At 49.3% G+C, this 18,472-nt stretch overlaps 1 protein-coding gene across 8 annotated transcripts in view; it reads left to right on the plus strand.

Annotated features, from left to right (window-relative positions):
* The window catches only part of Auts2 (activator of transcription and developmental regulator AUTS2), a 1,155,764-nt gene that overhangs the window by 985,402 nt on the left and 151,890 nt on the right, over positions 1 to 18,472 (plus strand). The gene's annotated exons all lie outside the window — the stretch shown is intronic.

The following is an 18,472-nucleotide window of genomic DNA, read 5'->3' on the forward strand; positions in this document are numbered from 1 at the left end:
AAATTCCTGAGCCTGGAGTCGCCTAGGGCTGCAGAAGAGGACCCAGCTCCTGAGGACGTAAGGGCTCTCTGATTCCACCTTTCTTTTGATGGAGAGAAATATAATTTCATGGCAGAATTTTCTTTAAGCACATTGTCTGATAGGATTGGCAATTACTAACCAGGAAAATGAGTAGCAATTAAGAGTTCAGTAATAAATGGAAGTCTATTGTCCTAATTGAGTGGAATTACTGATGGATAATGGCAACACTGACTTCTTCAGTTTAATTAAGAGTTTATATAATTATAGTGCACTTTTTATTTCTTGGGGGAGCCATGGGGTAGGAATTAAATAACCAGTGTGATGGTTAAGAAACCCATTTAATGGATAAGTAACCAGTAGGTTGAAATCAATGTGGGTGCCTTGCTCCAGTAATGCAGACTTAGATGACTTCCTGATAAAGGGATGTGTCTGCATGGGCCAAGCCCGGCTGCTAATTCTTGCCTGATAATCAGGCTTAGAAATGATTAGGTAATCTCTGAAACTGGAACACTGAAATTGGGCTCTTTGAGGCAGCAAGGCGCTGCGCTCGCCTGCAGTGGTATTAACCCCGATTTGTGCTTCCCGTAACTGTTTTCCGCATTCCCCAGAATGAAATGAGTGGGTCATTTGAGAGTGTTTTGCTGTCTAGAGTTTCTGTATCAGAAATCTGGTGATTGAGCTGTTAAGCTTTAAATGTTGATAACTGAAGGGGACGGGCAGGCTCCGAGCGGTCGCTGGGCTTGCAGTGGAGTAGGTGTGGAGGTGTGCAGTTTGTTTGGGAAGTCAATCTGTAATTATAAAGATGTTATTTTCCTCTTTGGTGGTGTATTGTTTCCTTTACTATTATGTTCTCAAGAAATTGTTCCCCTTGTGGGAAGCAATGAAACTGGAGAGAAATCCCTGCTCGGAGGATAATTTACTTGTGTTTTTGGTATAGGTTTCTGGGAATCCTTTTGCCCTGTGTTGGGATGTGTGTGTTTATGTTCATAAGAAGCTCCAGCAGGTTTGGAAATCACTAGGTTCTGAGACACTGGTAAATAATCAGCACTTGCAGCACTGATGTTTGTGTTGCTCTGCACCTAGACTTCTTTCTCTTTTGTACACAAGGCTGGGCTTTCACCGGGATGATCAGGGACTGCCTCCTCTAGTGAGTACATACCACACAGGTGGGATCAGGGGGCATCATGACAGTCGCACATCACTCAAGAAGAGACAGCAAGTGACAGTGACAGAGCAGTGTGTCTTCACTGCTGCATGGGTTTTCAAGTTTGCCGAGCACTTTGAAAATTCATTCATAAACCTACTTGCTGCTGTCGGTGTGCCTCCTGGGCTGTGCCCTTCCTGGGTGCCTCACACAGGGTATGGGCATAACTTGTGTCATTGCTACAGTCCAGAATGGTGAGGACTTACCTACCCTGGGTTTTCCTTTCTCCCCCACCCCATCTTGTTATTATGTCACTGCCATGAAAATCTAGCAAAACTGCAGAAAATTGTATCCTTCTAGAACCACGGCTTCTCCACATGGGCTTCGTTAGTTGCCTATGCCTTTTTTGTTGGTATTCTGCCCCAGGCTCAGCTGAAACCCACTTATTTTATTTTATTGTGAAATTGTACAATTGAACTCACAACACAGATAGAAATTTGAGAATTGAAAGATTCAAGAATGACAAATTGCCAAGTTTCATAACTTGTCATAAGAATTAGTATTACAGGTTCAACTTCATCCTGCCCCTTTCCCCTGAGCACTCACAGATCTGTCACACAGCCCTGCTGACCGGTACCATAGCTCAGTGTGTGGAAGAGGGCCAGGGATCTCTGTCTTCTCAGAGACGCTGCCCTCATCTAACCCTACCCCAAATCAGCTCTCTGGCCAGTCTCAGATAAGATCTTGAAATTTTGATTGAAATTTCCCCTTTCTCTTTTTAAAACCTGCCCTGAGTCAGTGGCCTGTCTTTATGCAGAGTCAGCCTGAACAGAATGAAAAACGCAGAGACAGGTTGGGGTGATCTCAGTGAGCCAGTAGCAGATTCCAGTCCAACTTAGACATGGTACAGACTGGCCAGCAAGCTCTTAGAAGGCAAGGGATATTGGAGGGCAGAAGATGGCAGCCACCACCCACCTTTGCCTTTCCTCTCACCTCCTTCCCACCCAGCCGTAGCTTCCCTGACCAGGCTGTGTAGGGGTATCAGTCACCACTTGTCTCCTGCTTGCACAATGCAGATTGCTCACTGTAACAACAGGGCACAAAGTAACTCAAGCAGGTCTTGGCCCCCGTCCTGGGGGGTTAACTGCTGGAATTACCTGAAAGACGTACATTGAACACACTTACCTGTGACCCAGTTCTGTGGCCTGGATCTCAAGGACAGGGTAATATCAGTCCCTTTTTAGGACCTATTAAATATGGTACCTTTCTCTCTCTACATTCCACCTGGTGGATCATAGTCTTCCTATTATGGAACCAGAGAAGCACTTCAAGGTCATCTCAGCCCCACGCAAAGTGGGCCATGGATCGGCACAGGCTTCACCTAGGAGCTTGTTAGAAATGCTGAACCTCAGATCTGATTTATAGAATTAGAATCTGCATTTGAACAAGCTCCCCAGATGATTCAATGCATTATGACAGGTTGGATTTTCCCGTGAGACAGACTGAGATGGAGTTTGGTGAGCAGAATACGTATCAGTGAGGGTCCTCAGGATCAATGCCTGGAGAGGGAGGAGGCGGAGCAGGAATGGGTGGGTGGAGGGAGGTGGCAAGCTGTGTGCTGCAGGCCAGAGAGAGAGCCTTCACTAACCACCTGGAGAGCCACAGCCAGAATGCCCTTCAGAATTGTCCACGGTGCACAGAGAGGGACACCTCCCACCGACAGCCCTCCCAGCAGCTAGCCAGCAAGCTGGCCTTTGGATGGGGACCTGGGAAGTCACCTAGACAACTTTGCAGTGTCCACCACGTGTGCTGAAGTTGGGGTTCGCTGCTCTAGGCCAGTGGATCTCAAAATGTGGCTCCAGCCCAGGAGGACCTTTCCCACAGGGGCCTTGTCAGAGATCAGATTCCTGAGCTCCGCCCAAGGTCTGCTGGGTCAGAAACCACAGGGCTGGGGCCCAGCACCCTGTTTCACAGCGCTCCAGCTGCCTGCTGCATGCTCAGGTTTGAAAGCCACTCCGAGGCAGCCTCGTCTGACTAATTTGCTTTTTAATAACAATTTTATTGAAAGATACTGTGCATTCTTTGTGGTAAAATCACCCTTTTTACATGTACAGTGATTTTTAGAGCATTTGCAAGACGTGGCCACTAATTCCGAGACATGTTCTCAGCCCCCAGAAGAAGTCCCAGACCCACTGGCCACTCCATACCCACTTCCCAAAGTCTGGGGACCATTAATCTACTTCATTCTTTATGGTTTTGCCTATTGTTTGTTTTTGTTGTTGTTGTTGTTTTGTTTTGGTGGGTGGTACTAGAGATTGAACTCAGGGGCACTCAACCACTGAGTCACATCCCCAGCCCTATTTCATATTTTATTTAGAGACAGGGTCTCACTGAGTTGCTTAGCCCCTCACCGAGGCTGAGGCTGGCTTTGAACTCGCGATCCTCCCATCTCAGCCTCCTGTGCTGCTGAGATTACAGGCTGCACCAACGTGCCCAGCTGGTTTTGCCTATTCTTAGCATGTCTTTTCATATAAATAAAATAATGCAATGTGGGTATTTGTCTTTTTCCTTAATGTTTTCGAGATCCATTTGAGGTATGGCTTGTATCAGGGCTCCATTTTTAAAATGGATAACTCCCATTCCATTGTTTAGACGCCATGTGTTCTTTATTCACTCATCTGTTGATAGCAGTCGGGTGGCTCTACTTTTGTCCCTCATGAATAATGTCATCCTGAATGTTCTGCGTGGACGTGTTTCTCCAACACTTGGGTAAATACCTGGGAACAGAGCTGTGGGGTCGCATCTTAGCTCTGTTTCTGTGGTGTGGGAAGGAACTGTTGCACAGTTCTCCCATGTGACTGTGCCCTTGCACACTCCCCAGCGCTCTGAGGGCTGCAGTTTCTCCATCGCCTCTCCTCACTCCTTGGTCCTCCTCCTGACTGTGGCTATTCTAGTGGATATAAAGTGGCAACTCATTTTGGTTTGAGTTTGCATTTTGCCAGTGAGTAAAGATGTTGAGCATCTTTTCGTGTTTTCATTAGCTGTCTATATCTGCTTTGGGGAAATGTCTATTTTGATCCATTTTAGGGCAGCCTTTTAGTCCTGAAGGAGTCCCTCAGGATATCTGCTGTGTGTCTAGATCCTGTGCAGGGTGCTCGAGGGTCGATCGAGGAAAGTCTAGGATGTAGTCTGTACCCAACAGAGAGTTCCAGTCAGAATGGGGATATCTGAAGAAGAAAGGAAGAAGACAGGAGCGCCTCCTGTGAAGGGCTAGCCTGGGGGTTCACATTGCCGCAGTTCTGACGAGCGTGTGGGCTGCTGGGGTAGTACTGTGCTGGGGTAGTACTGTGCTGGGTCAGTACTGTGCTGGGTCAGTACTGTGCTGGGATATTACTATGGGGCAGTACTGTGCTAGGGTAGTACTGTGCTGTGTCAGTACTGTGCTGGGGTAGTACTGTAGGGCAGTACTATGGGGTAGTACTGTTCTGGGGTAGTACTGTTCTGGGGTAGTACTGTGCTGGGGCAGTACGGTGCTGGGTTAATACTGTGCTGGGTTAATACTGTGCTGTGTCAGTACTGTGCTGGGGTAGTACTGTAGGGCAGTACTATGGGGTAGTACTGTTCTGGGGTAGTACTGTGCTGGGGCAGTACTGTGCTGGGTTAATACTGTGCTGGGTTAATACTGTGCTGGGGCAGTACTGTGCTGGGGTAGTACTGTGCTGAGGTAGTACTGTGGTGTAGTGCAAGTTAGGGATGTGGACAGCTCTGGAGTGAGAACCTGCTGGAGGAGTCCTAGAAGTGCCCAGGAGATATGGGCAGAGCTGAGGAGAGGAGCTGGATGTTTGGCTGGGCTTTTGCAGAGCATTCTTGTTCTGTAGGTCGCACGCAATACCTGTAAGAGGGGACTCAGAAGTTCAGAATTCCCTTCAAAGATTTTTTTCCCCCATTGACATCACGAGGTGAAGCAATTTGCCTATTTCCTCATATGGAAAAAAAAAAGTCTTTTGCCCCTCCTACTTACCAGCATGGGCCTAAGGATTGGTTATAATTCTCTATAAGCAATTGCTTCAGAGTGTGATGCACCTTATATGACAGGGGATGAAAACATTTGCAGGTGTCTGTCATCCTGATTCCCTGTTAGCAGATCCCACGGTGGCCGGCCAGGTTTCTCCCCCACCCTGAGGGCAGTGCCTTTCAAGGTACCTGAGACTATTGGGCAGCTCCTCGGGCTCCAGGCAGCATCTCTGTGGGATCAGTACACCTTAAGTGGGACATATGAAGGCAAAGAATTTCAAAACAGGTGCTTCAAGCAAACCCTTGGTCACGCTCCACTGTGCAAGGGCTTGCGTGCCTGTGACTTCGAGGCCAGCTGCTTGCCACCTCACTACAAACTCCCTCTCAGCCTTGCGGGGAGGAAGCCAGAGCTCCAAGAAGAGAAGCAGCTTGGCTGGGGTCATGGGTTGCACTGTGCTGTGGTAAGACTAGATAGAGCCTGGCCTGTCACACCGGGCCCAGTGTCTTCATCAGGCCGTTTTACTTCACAGTGGCAAAGGATTAATGATGGGATGTTTTGCTTCTTGGACTATAAGTGGATCCTCCCCCGAGGCCTAGGGTCCGGTGCCTATGTGCTATGCTTCATTGTCTTCCCAGTGCCTCGAGGCGGCCCTGAGGCTCCTTGAGAAACAAGCTTCCAAACTCTGTGGACGGGTTGAAGTATCAGGATATTTCTTGTACTTCAATTCTCGGCTCTTCCAGGAGCCCTTCAACTGGCGGGGTAATAGAGTATGTGGGTCGCTCTTTCTTGAACACTGTCAACAAAAAACCGTGGCACTGTAGAATTCAGAAGTAGGGCAGGACGTGCGTGCTGAAGGACCCACACACTGGACGGTGATTTTCTTTCCTCTGTCACCACCTGAGCTCTCTCACATGCACCCTGTCTTGGGTGAGGATGTGCCCTGAGAAGCCATGTGTCGGTCAGGTTTAAGTCCTGGGAGTCTATTTTAAATTCCGCAGGAGTGCCGGCTCAGAGAGGGATCCTCTGATAAAGCAAAGCTCATGTGGCGAAGCAGACCATCCGGCCTCTGGCCATTTATTCTACAAATCAGGATGTTACCCTCTTTTGCTTTAAGGCACGTTGTGTCTGTATCATACATTTCTGCTCATTTCATTTGCTTTTTTTAGTTTTTTAAGAGCGTGGCAGGTGCTGGGCGCAAAAGCGCTACCTGTAATCCCAGCAGCTTGGGAGGCTGAGGCAGGAGGGTCATGAGTTCAAAGCCAGCCTCAGCAACTTAGCAAGGTCCTAAGTCACTCAGCGAAACCCTGTCTCTAAATAAAATATAAAAAAGAGCTGGGATGTGGCTCAGTAGTTAAGCACCTCTGGATTCAATCCCAGGTACCAAAAAAAAAAAAATCTGGGCAGGTAACAGGAGGCAGCACATGTCAGCGACGGCTGGGTGGGCGACAGTGGCATTTTTCGGGTGAGAGAGAGGGGTCTGGAAGCTTCTCAGTAGTCTTTCAGATAAGAGTTTACAATGAAAATTTCTTCACTCATTATCTGTGTGCCAGATTCTTAGTCACCTTTGTTTGATGATCCTGATTGATTAAACTCTGTCCAGAGCCACTTCCTTGAAGAGGCTAATTGCCAGATTAACTGCCCAGGGAAAGTGCTTCACTCTGGAGAATGCCCCCCGGGGGCCCACAGCGCCCTGGGGGGGTGCCCGGCCTCTGTGGTGGTGCCCAGATATGCCAAGTGGAGGGTGCAAGGACAGAGGGGAGGGTCCATCACTGTGACATGCTCAGCAGGCTCCACTGCTGTCCTCCAGATAACCACAGATGAGGCCCTGGCCGGTGGGAGAAGCCTGCAAATGTCAATGCTCCTGACAGTAGGAGAAGTGAGAAGAGAAAGCACCTTGTTGTTAGGAGAGGATTTTGCCAATAATCTAAATTGCTGCTTTCTTCTCTTAATGAAGAAATGTGCATTTAATGACACCCTGCCTCCTGGTTCCTCTGAAGCAGAGATAATATTAACAACTAATATTTGTTGAGGACTAGTATCCAGGTACTTCAGCACTACTGGTATTTTCCCCTGTAATTCCAGCGATTTGGAATGCTGAGGCAGGAGGACGCCAGTTCAAGGCCAGCCTGGGCAGCTTAGTGAGGTCCTGTCTCAAACTAAAAAAAGCAAAGAGGGATGGAGAGCACCCCTGGGTTTGATTCCTAGCACTGAGAACAAACAAACAAAAGCCACACTCTGGGACAGTCGTGGGCGACGTCATAGCTTGGAACAGTGGTTTCCCCTGGTTTGGACCTGGGCCTCTCTAGGAGAGTGGCTTAGAATGTGGAGCAGTCACCTGGTGCAAGCAGTGATTTTAGGACCCCCCCCCCAACTCCTTGGCAGACCCTGGCTGAGCAGATGAACCCTTGAAGCTCTGGGGCAACTCTGCTCCGCTTGGTGGTCATTTCCACGGGTTGTCCCTCTCCACAGATTCTGACCACGTTCCTGTGTGGGGGAGGAGCTTCTGGGAGTAGTCTCCAGTCTGCCCAGGTTTAACGTGGGCAGGGCGGACCGGGCCTGTGCCAGCAGGTGCCCGAGCAGCTGATTCGGGGAGGAGGTGTGGAGCGCTGCCTGACCCAGCTTCTGTTTTCCTGCTGTAGTTGGATAAGGTAGAAATTCGTCTTGGCTCTGTATCAACTATCACAAATAGTAGTAGCAGCCAAATTTCAGTTCTGTGCTTAATTACCAATGTGGTATTGAACATGGAGATTTGAAAGGAATCAAAAGGAAAAGATTTCCTCTTACCTGACAGATGTCACTTACTCCTTAGACCCTCCTTGAATGCTGTGGATTTTCCCTGGTGTAAAATTGTGGAATATCAGCGCTTGAAGGGAGATAGAGGCATCCTAGGCTACATTCTTGCCTCCACTACCCCTGCATCTCACAGGGACCTACTGTCCAGGAGGAGAAATGAACAACCCAGGACACAGGGCTAGTTGGTGACAGGCCTCACCACAAAAGTCTTCAGAGCTTGGGGGACCTTTCACTGGGTGGTGTCTGCCGCAAGGGAGGCTGGGGTTTGGATCCATCTTCTGCAATAGGGAAAGAGACCTCACCCAGGATCTTCCCCCAAACAGAAAGTGATATAAATGGGCCCTTAGTTATTGCCATCCTTAAAGCCTGAGGTAAAAAGTCATTTTATTAATCAGATTTTTTTCACTATGGGAACAGGTTCCCTTAGGACACTGAGAAATTTCCTGCTTTGTGTACTTTCAATATTTTTTTGTTTTGTTTTTGTTGGTTGGGTTTTTTGGTACCAGGGATTGAACTCAGGGGAGCTTGAGGACTAGTATCCAGGTACTTAAGCACTTTTGGTATTTTCCCCCAGCCCTTTCTTACATTTTATTTAGAGACAGGGCCTTCCTGAGTTGCTTAGAGCCTTGCTGATTTGCTGAGGCTGGCTTTGAACTTGTGATCCTCCTGAGCCACTGGATTGCAGGTGTGCTCCACCACACCTGGCTCAATCTTCTCTTTTGATAATGCCTTAAGGCAGTTTCACTAGGCAGGCAGATAGTCTCCTGATGTCTTCTGAGGGCTCCTCCTGCTCAGGCAAGGAGCGTAGTTTCATATTCCCATTTTTTACCAAGGCTAGACTTACACACAGTGCCATGGCCACTGTAATGTATCGTGAAACAGCATTTTCCCTTGCTGTGTACTCCCTTTGACCTCCCGTGGAAATGCTGGGAAGCCGTTGCCCATTCTTGGTTCTCAGCACGGGCTGACCACCCGTTGTGAATGTGACCAGCTGAAACAGCAGCCTGAGAACTGGAGTAGTGGCTTCCCCGTTCACAGGCTGGGCAGCCCAGTGGGCTCTGGAATAGATGTCCTGCATGGAATGGTGTCCATAGCAGAGCTGCCTAGTCCTGGTCACTCCTGCTACTGTGCGCTCTGAGCAGAGGGTCCCTTCCCCCTTCCCTGCCTGCCTCTCTGCACATGTAAGAGTCACTGAAGTGTATTTCACACACCAGATCTGAAACATTCATAGTGCTCAGTAGAAAGTTAGTTTGTCCAAGGTCATATTTTCCACAAAAGATCATTGGACACGGGATAAGATTTTCAGAAGAGATGATCACACCACCTCCAGGCCTTCAGAAGGGAGCCTCAACCAGACGCAGTAGCTGAGGTCTTCTTGGAGCCCAGGGGCCTAACCAAGTGACTTGGGACTTAGGAAGGCCCCTGCCACTCCAGCAATCTCTGACTCTTGAAATCAAGAGTGATTTTTGCTGCCATCAGGTAGTTACTCTGGTGGGCCGAGGGGTAGCCCTGTAGTGAGGGCTTGCCCACATGTGCAAGACCCTGGATTCAGAGACAGCATTCATGTGTCCAGGTGACAGACATTTGTGGAGGGCCTTCTTTGTCACGCAGGGTGTCAGGAGCTGGAGAGGCAGCATGCTCCCTCCTCACTCAGGGGCTCCAGTGCAGCGGGCACAAGCTTTTCAGAATCTTCAGGGTAGAGGAGAGCGAGCATGAGAAAGAGAGCAGTTCTCAGACCTTACTGTTGTCCTCCGGTACCAGGGCTATACCTAGGAGCGGTGGCCTTCGGTCCTCAGTAAGTACTAGTGACAAAGAGCCTAGTTCCCACCGGGGCAGAATCAGGTTTGTCCTGAATAGCACAAGGATTCTGATGGCTTCGAGTGTCTCTGGTCTTGTTAGGTCTGAGGGCCCGAGGGAAGCAAGCCTGTGCTGCTGGGCAAGCGCTGCGTCCTGAGCTGCGTCCCTTGCCTCCCCCACTTGTACTTTTATTTTGAGACGGGGCCTCACCAAGTTTCCCAGCTGGCCGTGAACCTGCCGTCCTGCCTCAGCACTGGGGGTGCAGGTGTGCGCCACCCCCTCCAGCGCTCTTCTTAATACAGCCGAGCCTCCATGTCGGGGTCCACTGAAACCTATGGGCAGACACAACCCACTGACAGGATGCCTGGGAGTCAGAAGAGCCAGTGCAAGGGGATGCCACGGAGGCGCCAGGTGCTGGGGAAGCAAGCCTGGACAGGTCTCAGGGTGCTGGGGACTCTCCTGGGGAATGTGGAAGGCATGTAGGTGTGCGACTGGCGACCGGGCTTCTTGGAAGCCTGCAGCCCATGCCACCCGCCTGGCCATGCAGTAAAGCACTTCTGGGCAGGAGACATGGAGGTGAATCTGACACATGGGTTCCTGGCATGATCGAGCCCATGTGACCCTGCACACAGTTGTTCCTTTTAAAACTCAGCTCCCTGTAGCAGTTGCTCAGGTCTAAGGAAAGCTGTGGTGCCTGTCGAGGTTCCCAGGAAGGAGCTCCAATAAGAGATGTGGGCAGGCAGCTTGTCATGCCGAGGAACTGAAAGCCCTCCGTTCCACAGTCACTTAGCATGAGGAGCACTCACCCCCCAGCTCGCAGGTGAGGGCGCCTATGTGCCTGGGCTGTTGCCGACTCTGGGCATTTCCCCTCTTGGTAGTGAGTCTTTGAAAACCAGCAGACAAAAAGTAGTCCCTGTGTTTTTGTCTGGGAAGCTTTAAAATGGTGCTTCCCATGGTGGGAAAATGACTCTGCATCTGTAATGCTTTTCTAGAAGGACACTGTATTTCCTTGTCTCTTGCTTGTGTTAATTTCTAGAGGGACCCCCCCTTGGGAATGAAAGGTCATCAGGATGTATCTCCAGAGGACCACCTTGACACAGGGAGGGGCACTTGGAGCTTCTCCAAACACCCACAGTTGAGCGTGAGGCTGGAAATCTCTGGGACTGGCCCAGGTGGTGGTGGACAGTTCCCAGGTGTGTTCTTGGTGGAAAGTAGATTTAACCATGTTAGTTGACTTCCAGTATCCATTCTCTCCTTCTTTCCGGACCACAGATGTCTAGCTGGGCAACTGGCCCCTCTAATGGCCCAGAGACCACATTTCCCAGACTCCATATGGCAAGCTGCTGTCTCACACCTGAGTTGTGGCCAGTGGGCATTTTAAAAATGTATCTTTATTTGTTTATTTCAAATGAAAACTAAAAATCATAAATTATATAAACTCAATTTATCACGCAGCAAGATTTTTGAAACATGGATACATTGTCGAGAGCTGAAGTGAGCTAATTAGCATATGCATCTCCCCACATCTTCTGCATTGAGAGACTTAAAATCTGCTGTGGTTGTGATTTTCAGGAGTACTGAGCATTGTCAACCGTAGTCACCATGCTGATCAGTGGGTCTCAGAAGCCTTCCTTGTATCTGTGAGAGAGGAGCATCTCCCCCCCCCCAGAGGAGATGACCTTTGTACTCTGCTTCCATAAGATCATCTGTTTCCTGTGCTGGTTTATTTCACTTAACAAAGTATCCTCCAGGTTCAAAGAGGTGTCACAGATGGCACAATTTTCTTCTTTACAAAGGCTGCGTAGTGCTCCATTATCTATATATATATAGCACATTTTCTTTATCCATTCACGTCTATGGGCACTCAGGGTGATCTCAGTGTTGGCCAACGTGGAGAAGTCTACAGTGAACATGGGATGCAGATATCTCTTTGACATACTGATCCTCTTTCTTTTGGCTGTATGCCCAAATGTAGGACTGTTGGATCGTATGCTAGTCCTAGTTTTAATTGTTTTGAAGATCCTCCAGACTCATTTCCCATCACAAGGTGTGCAGGGCTCCCCTTCCTCCATGTCCTCACCAATGGCATCTGTCTGTTTGATAATAGCCATCCTCACAAGTGTGTGGCAATACCTCCTTTCGATTTCTTGTCTTTGCAGAGCTTGGGGTTGGACCCAGGGCCTGGAGCGTGCTAACAGCTCTGCCACTGACCTGTGGCCCAGCCCTCATTCAATTTTGATCGAAATTCCCTGGTGATAGGTGGTTATCATTTTTTCATACACCTGTTGGGCATTTACTTCGTATAGGAAAGGTCTAATCAGGCCTTTGTCCATTTGACCAGGTTCTTTGTTCTCTTGATGGTGACTCCTTTGATTTCCTTGTGCATTTTGGATATCGACCCCTGGTCACATGCATGGTTTCAGAACATGGTCTCCCCTAGGCCGTTTCTTCACTCTCTTGTTTCCTTCACTGCGTCCAAGCTTGGTAGTTCCACATGTCTGCATTTGGGTAATTTGCTTTTGTTGTCTATACTTTTGGGGTCATACAAAAAAAAAAAATCATCGAAGAAGCATTTCCCCATATTGTCCTCTGGCAGCTCTGTGGTTTCAGTTCTTATGTTTAAGTATTAATCTAGTTTGGGTTGGTTCTTGTCGAGGGTGTTAAGATTTCCCACTTTCCAACATTGGTTGCTGAGAAGGCTGTCCTTTCCCCACTGGCCAGTGGCTGCTAATGCAACTACAGTGCTGCTCGTAGCAAGTGCCCTGAGAGGGCCAAGAGCGAATCCGTGCCACCCTTTCTCTTGCAGTCTGGAAGGCGCACATGATGTTTGGGGCTCTAGCTGCCATTTTGTACCATGGCATGGCTTTGGGAATGAAAGGCAATACAAATGGAAACAGCAACGTATCTAGAAAAGTTCTCCATCCCTGACATTCTAGCGTGTGTGCCAGTGCTTGGAGCCTGCCTTGGGACCATGATGGGAGAAAGAGAACTCTTATTTAAGCCACTGTTATTTTAAGTTGTCTGTCGTTTGCAGCCAAACCCAATCCTAACTGATCCAGTGGGGAAATAGCTCTAAAAGAGCTATCATTCACCCTCTTAAATTTCTAACATTTAGAAGTCATTTCTTATATCAAGTCTTTTTTGTTACAATTACGCAGTCACAATGGATAACTATTTGCACTTAACTGTGGAGGATGGAAAAGGTACTGGAAGCACAGAGGAATGAAAACCTCACACTCACTAACTAGAATGTGCTGTAACTAGCATTTACCCAAATGCTACTTATAGCCTTGTGCATAATAAAATGAAGTAATTACTAATTACTCTGTCATGTGGGCTACCAAACCACACTTCAATAGTGACTTCTATAATGTACCGAGAGGCACATTCATTACAGCAGCCATATTTTGCATGAAAAGAGCCTTAGAAATGGGCTTGCACTCAGCATTCCTCCACATATCCAAATGGTAGATTGGAACCCCCTAGAGTGACACACACACACACACACACACACACACACACACGGCTGTCCAAGTATGCATGCAGACTTACTGGATACACTGAGAGTTACACTTCAAGCAGCAGAAGATGCCTGCCCCTGACTCTGCTAGGGGGAGAGACGATACCAGGTTATTAGCTGCTAGATCTTTGCAGTTGGAGAAGGGGAGAGAAGTATCTCAGGCCTCCTGATTCTACACAGAGGTCACGGTTAGAAAACCTCTGTGGCATCTATCTTGGCATCAGAATTGACTGTAGTTGTTTAATAATTATTTTAGTTGCTACAAACTATTGAAAGTCATCTCCAGGTTGCCCCATGGGGAGCTCGTGTGGAGAGAGCCACTGGCTGCATCTGATGTCTTGAAACCCCTGGCCCAGGAAGAGGTGGGATCAACCCCTTCCCAGCATGACGGGGTTTAGACTTGGAGATCAGCTCTGTAGCAGTTCTGGATTCAGAGCGTGTCACCCTGGGCGTGAACCTTGGAGATGATCGGGATTGCCCTGGAAGTGGGGACTGCTGTGGCCCAGTAAATCTTACTAGAACTTCCCAAGGTCACGTGAGCTTGGGCATCACAGGATGGCCTTCAGACCTTGTCGTTCTTGTCATCAGGCAGCACGTCCTTCCATTTCAAGGGTGCTAACAGATATCCAGGTTGGCAATGTATCCACCCTCACTTTTAAATGAGAAATTAAAAAACAAAATGAAATGGTGTCATAGGTAAGTGTTTCCCTGCAGGTAGGCCTTATTTTTTCCTCTCCTTTTGGAATTATAAATCTGACGGTACATCCCCAAGAACAAGAGCTAAGGAGCGGCTTGCTTAACCCCTCATGACTCTGCCCCGGTGGAGGATCCTTAATGGTGTAGAAAATGAGGGCAGTGCTGGGTGGGCAGTCCAGGGTGGGGTGTGTGCCTCTTTAAGAGATTTATGTGAAGGCCTGAGCTGGGGAGACAGCACGTGGTCCATCATCATGCAGGCAACATCAGAGACTTTCTTCTTCTGCTTGGGTGCATTATCATAAAAAGTGATTTAGACTGGAGCTGATTGATGCAAATGGCCCTGTGTTCTTTCCTATCATTAGCGGCCTCTTTCAGTGGCCAGAGGCAGTGATTAAAGCTGTCATTTGGAGCTGCTCATTAAAGACAAGCCCCAGAATAGCAAGAGGGAAAAAGGTTGGAGAGGCATGTGTATACGTGTGTGTGTTTTTTTGCCTTAAAAGTACATCATCCCTTTCCAGATTGCACCACTGAAATCAAGGCTGTAGAGATAGTTCCACCAAGAATATAGAATGCTCTTCTGCAAGGAATATGAGATTTTTTTTGGAGTATTGCAGTAGGTTCTGATGACAGCTTGCCATGCATCGTGAAGGGAGAGAAGGGGGTGTGTGTTAGGTGTGTGTGGCTAGGGACTGACCTGGTGAGAACTCATTACGTCTCTCTCTTCCCAGCCTGGGGACTTCAGAGGCAGCCCCAGAAGAGCACAGGGGAGGGTTACTGAGGGTGATTGGCTTCAGTAGGATCCACTGGGACAGTGTTGACCCAAGACCCCAGGAATGGACAGAAGGGCACCAGGAAGGGGGCTCTGTGCTGAACCCAGAGGCTATAAATGCTTGGATGTCAGTCAGAGAGAGGTGACCAAGCACAGGCGTCCAAACAGTAGGGGTATGAATGAGGCAAGATCTGTGTGTGAGAAAGAGCGATTAATCGGAACATGATCTCTTAGGCTCCTTGGAATGTTCCAGTTCTGGCAGCATGACCAGTTAACCACCCTGCAGCAAAACCAGGCTTTGTGGAGCACATGCCTGCTGCTCCATCAACATTCACGCACACTGATTTTTAGATTCTTCTCCAAATGGTGCCTAAAAGTGACAGAAATCCCAGGCTCCAGAAGAACTGTACCACACCCAAAATGAAGCCCAGGGCGGTAGGCAGTGGGCTGAAGAGGGGACCCTGCAGTGAAGCCAGGGAAGGCACCATCTCCCTCTTGGCACGAATCCATTCCAAGTCTCAGGTGTAGCTGGCTGGATGAAGACTACGCATCCTCCCTGGCCAATTTTATTGCCAGAATCCCACCAAACTTCTATACAAGCTCATCTACAGCTCTCAGAAATTCCTCTGGGAGAAAAAAATAAGAAATTATCAATTTAATTTCTCAGTCTAATGAACTGGTCTTACACATAAAATTTAAATTACATTTTTTTATGAAAGTGGGGACCAGCATTAGTTATGCAACCACCACTGTCTCCATGACAACGCCTCGAATGTGGCAGCTCATGTGACTTCATAGTCACAGGCCCTTGAAACGAAGCAAAGTTTTAGTTTCTCCATGAACCCCACGATGCGGGTGCTGGTGGAGGTCGGGGTTTCTTTTGGTGTGGACAGTAGGTGGTGGGAGAGGGAGGAAGCGGTTCCTCCTGCCCCAGGCAGGGCCTGCAGGAGCTGCAGGGAGCTTCCTCTTGGGCTGGCTGAGAGCCAGCTGCTGGCAGTGGAGGCGTGGCCTCTGTCCGCCCTCCTGCCCCTCCACCCGGCACTGCCCTGCTTAGCCTGGGTCTGGCGCATCAGAGCCTATTAGTGCTGATGCTGGGCTGTGCTGTCCTCTCCTCAGGGAGCTCAGCAGCAGAACTGAACAGAGTCACTGGTAATCTGTGCTTACAGCCGCCCCCCTGGGGAGCAAGCCCCGCCAGCTGGCACTCGTGCTGAGCACATTCACTTCCCCTGGCAGGCCGGCTGCCTGGCAGGGGTTCGGAGGCCTGCCGACAGCAGGGCCAACCTGCACCAGCACCCTGGGCAGCCCACCTCTGGATGATCCCCATTGTCCTCTGCCTTCTAGACTGGACACTGCAGACTCCCAGCTCCCACACTGCAAGCTCCTCCACTTGGGTCTATGCAGGCAGCCAGAGTGGCCCCCCAGAAGTAAAAACCAGGCGTGCCAGACAGAGAGCCACTGGCTGGCCCCACTGGGAACTAATGCAGGACTGTCCCCTTTGACTTTGTCTCCCAGGTCCCAGTCCCTTCCTGCAGTTGGGAAGGGTTGATGCATCTGCCTTGGTGGGGGGTGGGGGTGACAGAGGGTGGAGACAGGAGATACCGGGCCTCCAGGATGCACCTGTGCACCTTAGAAAATGCCTGGAGGGGAAGATAAGCAGGTGGATCCTCAGACTCCAGATATGCAGAGCTTCCTAGCATGCCCGTGGCCAGGCAGCTTCTGCTGAGGTACGAAGTCCCTCCTTTGAGCCAGAATCCTGCATCCAGGACGCAGAATCCCAAGGCCCTCCAAGGAGCTGCATCTTCAGTCACTGCCCTGTTCACAGGTTCAGGAACAACCTGGGATTTTCCGCACAGAGGATTTTCCTGCCCACCCTAAAAAACAGTGCCCTGTAATGCGCTGCAGCTTGTGTAGTCTTTGTGTTTCTTTTTTTTTTTTTTTTCGAGGAAAAGCACTCATTCTGCTCCCAAGCCTCCCCACCAGCATGCATGGGTGCCTGATGGTGTAAGTGGACATCAGCTGGGCTGCTAGAAGCAAGAACATGGCTGTCCTGAGAGGCTGAGGAACGAGAAGGGCAGTGACCCTGTTGGGAAAGCTGGGCTGCGCTGGAAGGGATTGCTCTGGTTGGGTGGAAGCGTTTCTCCAGAAGGCGGGAAAGTCCCAAGCAGAGAGGCCTCTGAGCTCTCCACCTTTGCCTGCTCTGGAGTCGGGGTTCCCTGGGAAGTGGAGGGGAAAAGTGTGACCATGGTGCACTGCAGACCTGTATCCCTGCACAGGCACCGTGCTAGGCTACGTGGGGGTGTCGTTTCCCATGAGCACACCAGGGTGGCAGGAGAGGCCACAGGGCTAGAGAGACTCCCACCCCCGCCACATCTGCCTGCCTGCCTCATCATGGGGCTCCACTTGGCTCTAACCACGGACGGGGCTCACGTGGCTGCCCCATGAACACCACATGCCCTGCAGTTGTGATCTCGCATCTGCTTGGAGTCTGATGACTCCAAGCCTCCCAGGGGCAAGGCCTGAGCCCTGGGCCTGATACCGTGCCCTGCCTGCTGTCCATGCCTGCTGTCCATGCTCGGCACATGTCCACCAGGTGAAAAGTGAACAAGTGTGGTCAGGGTTGAAGTCACATCTCTAGAATAAGTGAATACGCCCCCCACCCCAAGCCCAGAGGAAGCCTCCTCAAAGTGGGCTGCAAAGTTTGGATTTTTTGATATTTTTTACAAATTTTAAGATTAGAGAAACCTGAGTGTGTTTTTAGGCTGAGCAATAGGAATTATTGGACGGAATAATGGGATTATTGATGGAACAAGGTTCCACAGGAGATTTTTTTTTTTTAATTTTTTATTGTTGGCTGTTCAAAACATTACATAGTTCTTGATATATCATATTTCACAATTTGATTCAAGTGGGTTCCACAGGAGATTTTAAGAGACAAAGTTAAGAGCAGAGACAAATTCTCACTAACAGAAACATAGTACTTCATACTAGAGCCCAGAAATGAAGAGGAGAAGATCCAGTGGTCATGGGCCTGCACTGCATAGGAGTGCTTTTAGCTGCAAGTAATGGAAATTCTGGCCCCAGTGTCTGAGAAAGGATTTCTCTCTCTCTCTTTCTCATATTCACTGGGCAGCTGCTCAGGACCAGCGTCAGGACCAGCATCCTCATGACTGTCTTGGCCTCTCCCACAGGGCCACCCGACGGTTGCTGCAAGTCAGCATCAAGACTGTGCTGAAGGAACAGCCCTCTCTGTCCATGCAGACCCAGGCTCTGTGTGTGGCCTGCTCTGCTAGCTGGAAAGTGGTGGGTGAGGTGACCACTAGTCATTCCCAGAGATCTGGCATTTGCCAAGGTTATTGGGACCAGAGCCTCAGTGAACCTGTTTCTCTTACTAAAAATAAAAGGAGTCTGGGGGGATTCATGAGAAACTCCTTGAAGTGGGGAGTAGGAAAGGCAAATGCATCACTGTGAGTCACGAGAACCTTTTTAGTTGGACATCACAGTTGTGTGGAGTCTGCTTTGGCTGAGATTCTGCCTGTTGCTTTGTTTTCTTTTCTCTGCACTGTCCCCATGAAATGGAACCATTTACACATAACAAGAGGATTTTCCTCAGAATCAGCAGCTACTTTTATACAACATCTTTCTTCAAAATAATGGTCTGTCTCCTTAAGACCCCAGAAAATGCATCCCTGTAATAACCTACCTAGAAAAAAGAGGAAG

The sequence above is a fragment of the Marmota monax genome, unplaced genomic scaffold, assembly GCF_021218885.2.
Source record: "Marmota monax isolate L192 unplaced genomic scaffold, Marmota_monax_Labrador192_F-V1.1 WCK01_AAM20220418_F8-fsc00235, whole genome shotgun sequence".
Classification (NCBI taxonomy): domain Eukaryota; kingdom Metazoa; phylum Chordata; class Mammalia; order Rodentia; family Sciuridae; genus Marmota; species Marmota monax.